The sequence below is a fragment of the Megalobrama amblycephala genome, linkage group LG24, assembly GCF_018812025.1.
Source record: "Megalobrama amblycephala isolate DHTTF-2021 linkage group LG24, ASM1881202v1, whole genome shotgun sequence".
Lineage (NCBI taxonomy): Eukaryota > Metazoa > Chordata > Actinopteri > Cypriniformes > Xenocyprididae > Megalobrama > Megalobrama amblycephala.
The window spans coordinates 2,372,856-2,381,432 of record NC_063067.1 but is presented as its reverse complement, the minus strand read 5'-3'; the positions used below and the strand labels follow the sequence as shown (position 1 = coordinate 2,381,432).

The window sequence follows — 8,577 nt, the reverse complement described above, 5'->3', positions numbered from 1 at the left end:
ATAACCCTTATGAAAAATAAGTGTACTATAAGTATGCTTCTTTTTTTAACTGAAAATAAAGTATACTTTCAGTCTACTTTTTATGTACTTCTCAGAAATAAACCTAAAACTTCTGTTCACTTGACTTATACTGACAGAAAGGTCTAAGTTTATTTGGCTACTTTTCCTCAATCTTTTGTATGCTTGTAGTTGTGTTTACTCTTTTGACTGAGTTTCCTAGGCAAGGCAAGGCAAGGCAATTTTATTTGTATAGCACATTTCATACACAATGGTAATTCAAAGTGCTTTACATAAAGAAGAAGAATAAAAGTAGAACATAAGGAATAGAAATAACAGTAAAAACATATAATTTTGCTATCTGGATGGATGAGCTAGGAAGTCTCAGGGAGTTTTTTTGTTGTTGTTGTCCGTCAGAATGGATATAAACGGATCTATCCATCAGAGCAGATCTGAATGGATCTTCCTCACACGACAGGACTGCTACCTGTTAAGGCACTTCAAACTGATAAACAAAGTTTCAATCTCCCCTTTTGCCAAGACACCTCAAACTGCACCACACAGCCCTAATCCCCCTTACGGAGATATCTTATCTATGCAACGCAGTTCAAGTTTCCCCTTTGGAAAGTGTCCTGACTGTAATCCAGAGATATCTTAACCATGCACTACAGCTTAAATTTCCCGCATGGTTTGTCCCCTTATCCAATTTTACCAAATTTTAACCTAATCACTTTCTTCCTAATTCTCCCAGCTCTTTCAACCAGACAGCAGTATTTAAAATGCATTAAAAGTTAGAATAACAAGATGATACATAAAAGATATAAAATAAATTAAAAATGAAATAAAAACAGGAAAAGGAATTAAAAGAATAAAAAGATAATACGTATAAAATAAAATGCAAACAGTTCGGACATGGCACAGTGCTCAATCAGCAAATGCATAGATAAAAAGATGTGTTTTGAGTCTGGATTTGAATGTGGCTACTGTTGGAGCACATCTGATCTCTTCTGGAAGCTGGTTCCAGCTGCAGCTGGCGTAACAGCTAAAAGCAGACTCTCCTTGCTTTGAGTGAACCCTTGGTATTTTTAAGTGTGTTGATCCTGATGATCTGAGTGATCTGTTAGGCTTATATTCTATGAGCATATTTGCAATGTATTGAGGTCCTAGGCCTTTGAGTGATTTATAAACAAGTAACAGTACTTTAAAATCAATTCTAAATGCAACTGGAAGCCAGTGCAAGGACCTGAGGACTGGTGTGATGTGTTCATGTTTTCTGGTTCTGCTCAGAATCCTGGCAGCAGCGTTCTGTACGAGCTGCAGCTGTCTTATGGTCTTTTTGGGAAGACCAGTGAGGAGCCCATTACAATAATCCACCCTGCTCGTGATGAAAGCATGAACAAGTTTCTCTAAGTCTTGACTGGAGACAAAGCATCTAATTCTTGCAATATTTTTGAGATGATAATATGCTGATTTAGTTACTGTCTTTACATGGCTACTGAAACTCAGGTCTGACTCCAAAATCACACCAAGATTCCTGACTTGATTTTTAGTTGTTTGACCCCTAGAGTGAAGGTACATGTTCACTTTGAGAACTTCATCTTTGTTTCCAAATGCAATGACTTCAGTTTTGTCTTTGTTTAACTGAAGGAAGTTTAGGCACATCCAATTTTTAATTTCATCAATGCACTGGCACAGGGAGTCAATGGGGCTGTAGTCGTTAGGTGAGAGGGCTAGGTAAATCTGGGTGTCATCTGCATAGCTGTGATATGCAATTTGGTTCTTTCTCATTATTTGGCTCAGTGGCAGCATATATAGGTTGAACAGGAGGGGTGCGAGTATTGAACCCTGAGGGACTCCGCATGTCATGGATGTCCACTCAGACTTATGGTCACCAATACTCACATAATAACCTCTCCCTTCTAAGTATGACCTGAGCCATTTACGGACCATCCCAGAAAGCCCAACCCAGTTTTCCAGCCTGTCAAGAAGGATGTTGTGATCGACAGTGTCAAATGCAGCACTGAGGTCAAGTAGAACCAGCACTGATAATTTACCTGAATCTGTGTTTAGGCAAATATCATTTATTATCTTTATGAGTGCTGGCTGTGCTGTGATGCGGTCGGAAACCAGATTGAAAGTTGTCAAAGTATCCATTCAAGCTTAAGAACTTGTTCAGCTGATTGAAAACAACTTTTTCAATGATATTGCCTAAGAAAGGAAGATTTGAGATTGGTCTATAGTTGCTCAATATGGTGTTATCCAGATTGCTCTTTTTCAGGAGGGGCTTAACAACTGCAGTTTTCAGGGATTTTGGAAAAGTCCCAGAGAGAAGTGAGGCATTTACCACTTCTAGGAGATCTGTTTCTAAACAGTTAAACACACTTTTAAAAAAAAAAGATGTGGGAAGTGTGTCAAGGGCGCAGGTTGATGTTTTAAGGTGCTGTACTGTTTCTTCCAAAATTTTACCATCAATTGCTTCGTAAACAGACATAATAGCTGCTTTCTGAGGTTGTGATCTGATCTGTTTTACCCCAGTGCAGCTCAAGGATGTGCTGATCGCCTTTCTGATATTATTAATTTTCTCAGAGAAGAAGGAAGCAAACTCACAGCATTTGCTGTCTGAGAGCATTTCACTGGGAATCTGACTTGGGGGGTTTGTTAGTCTCTCTACAGTAGCAAAAAGAGTGCGGGTGTTGTTTAAGTTTCTGTTTATAATATTTGAGAAGAAGGTCTGTCTAGCTTTGCCTAATTCCACATTGAAAGCATGAAGAATATCTTTATAGATGTGATAATGGATTTCGAGTTTTGTCTTTCGCCACATGCGCTCAGCTTTTCTGCATTGTCTTTTCATATTTTGCACTGCTGTTGAGTTTCTCCATGGTGCTTTTTGTCTGCCACTCTTCTTCCTGACTTTCACAGGAGCAATGTTATCAATAACATTCTGTACTTTTGAGTTAAAAGAATCAAGGAGAAAATCAACAGAGTCTGCAGATATGCTTGGTGTTAAAGATATAGCCTTCATAAACAGAGCACTAGTATTCTCATTTAAGCATCGCTTTTTGACCGAGACAGATCTAGCTTCAACAGTCGGAGAGATCAATAGATCAAAGAAAATACAGAAATGATCAGATAGTGCTACATCCTTAATGACAATGGATGAAATGTTTAGACCCTTACTAATAATTAAATCTAGTGTATGTCCACGATTGTGTGTGGGTCCATGTACATGCTGAGTCAGATCAAAAGTATTCAAAACTGTTATGATTTCTTTTGCCATATTGAATTCTGCATTTTCTATGTGGATGTTAAAGTCCCCAGTAATAGCAAAACAGTCAAACTCAGAGGAAATTGCAGTTCTGTAAAGTCCTTCACAAAGTCTGGAGAGTATTTTGGAGGCCTGTAAATAACTATAAGTAGCATGCGAGGAGCACCTTTTAACACAATACCCAAGTATTCAAAAGACAAGAAATCACCAAATGACACTTGCTTGCATTGATAGACATCTTTAAATAGAGCAGCAACACCTCCACCTCTCCTAACAGCTCTGCAGACTCTCATAAAAGTAAAGTTAGGAGGGGCTGTTTCATTCAGGATTGTTGCACTGCAACTGTCTTCAAGCCATGTTTCATTTAGAAGAATAAAATCTAGGTTGTTTGTGGTTATTAAGTCATTGACTATAAGTGATTTATTTTTAAGTGAGCGGATGTTTAAAAGTGCTAACTTAACAGTCTTACTTTCTGTCTCTACAGTAATCTTAGTTTGACGTGTAATAGGTAGCAGATTAAATGGGTTTGCCAAACGGTTTGAGACAGCCTTAGGCTTTCTATCACGTAATAAAACAGAAATAGAGAAAGCAACAGGCACACTGGGTTCCCGCTTGTTCTGTAAACATTTGATAAAGTCACTACCTATTCCTATTAAAATAGTTTTAGGTAGTGTCTTATAAACTTACATTGTTTGGAAATATTGATTTATAAAGAAAACACATATGTTCCTAATTCTGAGTATCTGAATTTTTGTGTAGGCTCGTCCACTGGGATTTACTTCAAATCTACTTTACTCTTTCCCTCCATTGACTGAATTTTCAGGCTATCAGTGTTTTATATGGTAGGGGGCGCTATTACACATCTTCCAGTGCAGAATCTCTAGATCAAAATACAGGCGAAGAAGAAGCAGCAGAAAAGATTGCTCGCGCAAATGTAAAATCACGTGATCTTCAACATTAAACAGCATATAAGTTCAAAACTGCCTAAAGTTACTGAATGAACAGAATGATCCAGAGCTTCAGGACTGTTGATGGACTCGATCTGCTCCATCTGTGTTTTCATCATCGTTCTGATCTGGATGTAGTCTTTAGCCTCGTTCAGACTGTCAGTCCAAATCCAATTTTTGTGCATATCCGATTGAAATCCGATCAGATTTAGCAAGTCTGAACAGCCAGAAACGACATGAAATGTGATTTCTACAAATCTGTTTTGAGCTATATTCATATGTGGTTTGGAATCCTATTCAAATCGCATTTCTGGAAATCCGTCTCAGTCTGACGCTCTGATCGGATTTCAAGTGGTTTATGTGACTTTCTCACTCAACGTAAAATGAAAATGTCTGACGTTGTAGTAGGAAACATGCTTAAAGTCGCTGCAGAAACAAGGCTGTGTTGTTGCAAAGTGCCAGTTGAGCAGAAATTAGCAGTAGACTTTAACCAGAGTTCCCACTCTTTCATGAACACCAGATTCAAGGACTTTTTAAAGCACTGTTATTTTATATCAAGCACCTATCAAATTCACATCCCAGCATATGGAGCGTCATGAAGACCTCTGACAGTACTTAACATTTTAACCCTCCTATTGCATTTGCATCCATTTTAACCCGGAAGAGGTACAGAACCATTTATACATTAATGTTGGAAGTATATTAAAACTATTTGCAGCTCTAATGTCAACAATATTTCCACACTAGTTTTGGTTTTCATTTTTTATGAATCATTACTTGAGTAAAAACATTATAATATAGAGAGAATATTGTAAAAATAGTGAAAAAAAAATATATGTTATAAATTATATAATTGTGTCTAATAAAGTCAGAATATGTAAAGGTCTTGTCTCCAGAGTGCTATTTTCATCCTGGCCAGTAGGGGTCGCTCTCCTTAAGCCCTCTATGTCATGCTTCCTCCAGAACTGTGGATGGCGCTTACATCATGAACTCTAGTATCTCCACTCCAGAAGGGGGCGCCATTACCCCTATTATGTTCATTATCCTGCTCATAGCTCTGATTTCCCACACCTGTGTTTGATCCCTGCCATTGTGTTCATTCTTGAACCAGTCTTCCTGAGTTTCCTGCTGCCTCAAGTTAAGTGTAGCTCTTGTTATATATATTTTTGGACCCTCATGTCTGTTATATTTTCTCTGTTTTATGTAGTGATGGGCAGAGCGAGGCTTCGTGAAACACTGAAGCAGTTGAATCAAATGTGCCGTGATGTTTCGAGGCTTCGAAACAATCTGACACCCGACTCCACGGTGACACCTAGTGGTCAGAACAGTGTAAATGCAACAAAACTCACACTAAACATGCAGTAAAAACACCTTTTACAAATCTATTGCAAATGTTTTATTGAGAGTAAAACCAATCAAATGCAAATAACTAATAATCTAATAAGATTAAATATATTGTGTCTGTATATATATGTGTTCTTTTATCAATTTTCAAGGCTTGTTTCTCTGTTCCATGGCTCAAGCTAAACAGGCAAATAAGAGAATAACTACCATTATTTATTTTGACTATTCTAATGTCTAATTAAAACATCTACAAATTTATAAAACTGATCAGAGATCAGGTAAAACCCACAGACACTTTTTCAACAGTTCTCAGTGAATCTGAATGATTTATGGGTTAACTTTATCATCGCCCTCTACCGGTGAACCACTGAAATTTCAAACTGTTTTGAAATGTTTCGAAACAGTGATGACGTAATAAAGCCTCGTTTACTAAAATCACGTGACTTTGGCAGTTTGATACACGCTCCGAATCACTGATTCGAAACAAATGATTCATGAAGCTTCGGAGCTTCATGAAGCTTCGGAGCTTCATGAAGCACGTGTTTCGAAATCGGCCATCACTAGTTTTATGGAAGCTTGGCTCTCCTAGTTTATTTGTATTTTTTACCTTTTTGTTGTTCTAGTAAAGATTACTTATTTTTTGATGACTCAAGTCTCCTTGCTCTATTGATCTTTTGCTATTGAGTTTAACTGTGGGGATTTCGCTCCGTGAGTAACCACTCACCCTTTAAAACTTGGGTAAAGTTGGTTTTATATTCGCACATTCGTATTCATTAGCCTTTTTAATCACACTACATTGGACATTCAGTGGACATTCACAAGTAAATATGCCATTAAAACAATACTTGCCTATTTTGATCGACTGTGAAAAATGTTGTAAGTTGACAATTGTTGGTTGTCAATATCATGTTGCTGCTTAAAATTCACAAACATTAATTTATTGCACATTTATTGGAAAGTCTGAATTTATCAGAAGTCAAAATGTGCGAATATAAAACCAACTTTACCGAAGTCCCTTTAAACACCAGAGATCCAGGTTCAATCCCCACCTAGGGCAACCTCTTACAGAATATATACAATATATTATAGATATAAGCTTGCAATTCTGAGAAAAAAAGTCAAAATTGAGAGATATAAATGAGCACTTCTGAGAAAGAAAATCAGAATTGCAATTTATATACATTACAATTCTGAGACACAATTGTGGCTTTATAATGACGCAATTCTGACTTTTTAACTCACAATTGTGAATTTAGGGTAGAGTGGGGGTAACTAACATAATTTGCATAATATTCTTATTAATAAGTATGGGTGGGTGATATGGCAAAAATATCACGATTCATGATTTGATCACAAATCTTTTTCATGTTGGTTTTACTATTTTGCCAGTGACTGAGCAGTACAAATTCATTTCCCTATATTATTAAAAAAAGTAATGTGTTACCTTAAGAGGTAACGCATTATAAAAGAAAAAAAGAATGACAGACTTTCAGACATTTCAAATGGATGAAGATAAAAATACTAATTCATAAGTTTCTTGTTAAAGCTACTGTAAGCTACTTTTTTAAAGAAATTAAAAAAAAGGGAAATTTTGTCATTATTTACTCACAAGTTGTTTTAAAACTGAATAAATTTCTTCTGTTGAACATTTTGAATGAATGTGGGTAAACAAACAGTTGCTGATCCCAGTGAGTTCTGTGATAGGAAAGAAAATACGATGGATGTCAAATGGTAGCAGCAAATGTTTGGTTATCCACGTTCTTCAAAATCTTTTGTGTTCAGAACAAGACAGAAATGAATATAGGTTTGGATCAACTTTAGAGTGAGGAAATAAAGACAGAATTTTCATTTTTGGTTGAACTATCCCTTTAAGGACAAGTTTAAGTTGACTGTTTAAGCTGTTTAATAAAAGGAAATAAAAGAATTTCTCTCTTCATCGTCATCAGTACAAAGTACAAAGTTTTTCCCTAGTTGTACTGTAAATGTAGGCTACATGAGCAGTACAAATTCCTCAAAATGTTTCATGTCAGTCAAACACAGATAGTGGATAACATGAAATATTTATGGTGGCACATTCGGATGCACTTTCAATGTACTTACAGTGTACTTACCAAGAAAGTACTGTATAATATAAGGTAACTGGTAAGGATTAGGGGTCGGTTCAGGACTGGTACTTAGTTATTATCCTGTTATTGTAATTACTACAAGAAGTATATAGTATGTACATGTGAAACAGGACTATAAAATAAAGTGAATACCACATATTCCAGTGTATTCATAAAATCTATTATAACAATGTAAATATGAACAGTTGTTTATTGATTATCATGGTGTGTAGAAGAACAGCATTTAATACAAGAAAGGATCTTTCTATATAATTTAAAAGACAACACAGCAAATGTTTTATTTTTCAAACAAGTAGCTTAGAAACTCAAAACTTATTATAGCATATATTTTTCTACTTTTGAAGTAACTATTTACAACCCACAGCTTCACATTTAATAGAGAGACGGTATGACTAATTCACACACGCAATCGCTCTCATTATGTACTGGTACTGTACTCATTTATCTTTATCTGATTTGCAACGAGCAGAAATCTGTAAGAAATTTTACGAACCATAGATAAAATAACTGCTGATAGTGAGCTGTTATGTCAGGTCACTCTTTCAATAGGAAAAAATATCCCACCTTTTAATAGTAAAGCATATTTACAGTATAGACTTTGTCAGTGAACTATGAGGACAAAAAAAAAAAAAACATAAACAAAATAATCGTTCATTAATCGTAATCGAGATAAAATGTTCAATTAATCGAGGTTTTGATTTTAGGTCGTCCAGCCCTAATTACATTTCTCAGATGAATTCTGAGTTAGTCGAGAAGCAGTAATTTTCTGATCAAAATTGAATAACATTTCGTAAGTGAACTTGTCTGCGCTGTGTGTTTTTGACTCACAAAGAATCGGTTCATAAGAGTCATTTGTTAATGAACCTGACTACACTGAGCGCGCTGCGTGCGCGTGCAA

At 36.1% G+C, this 8,577-nt stretch overlaps 1 protein-coding gene across 3 annotated transcripts in view; it reads left to right on the top strand.

The window, feature by feature from the left end:
* Positions 1 to 8,577, top strand: part of LOC125260281 (zinc-binding protein A33-like) — a 100,596-nt gene that overhangs the window by 23,160 nt on the left and 68,859 nt on the right. The gene's annotated exons all lie outside the window — the stretch shown is intronic.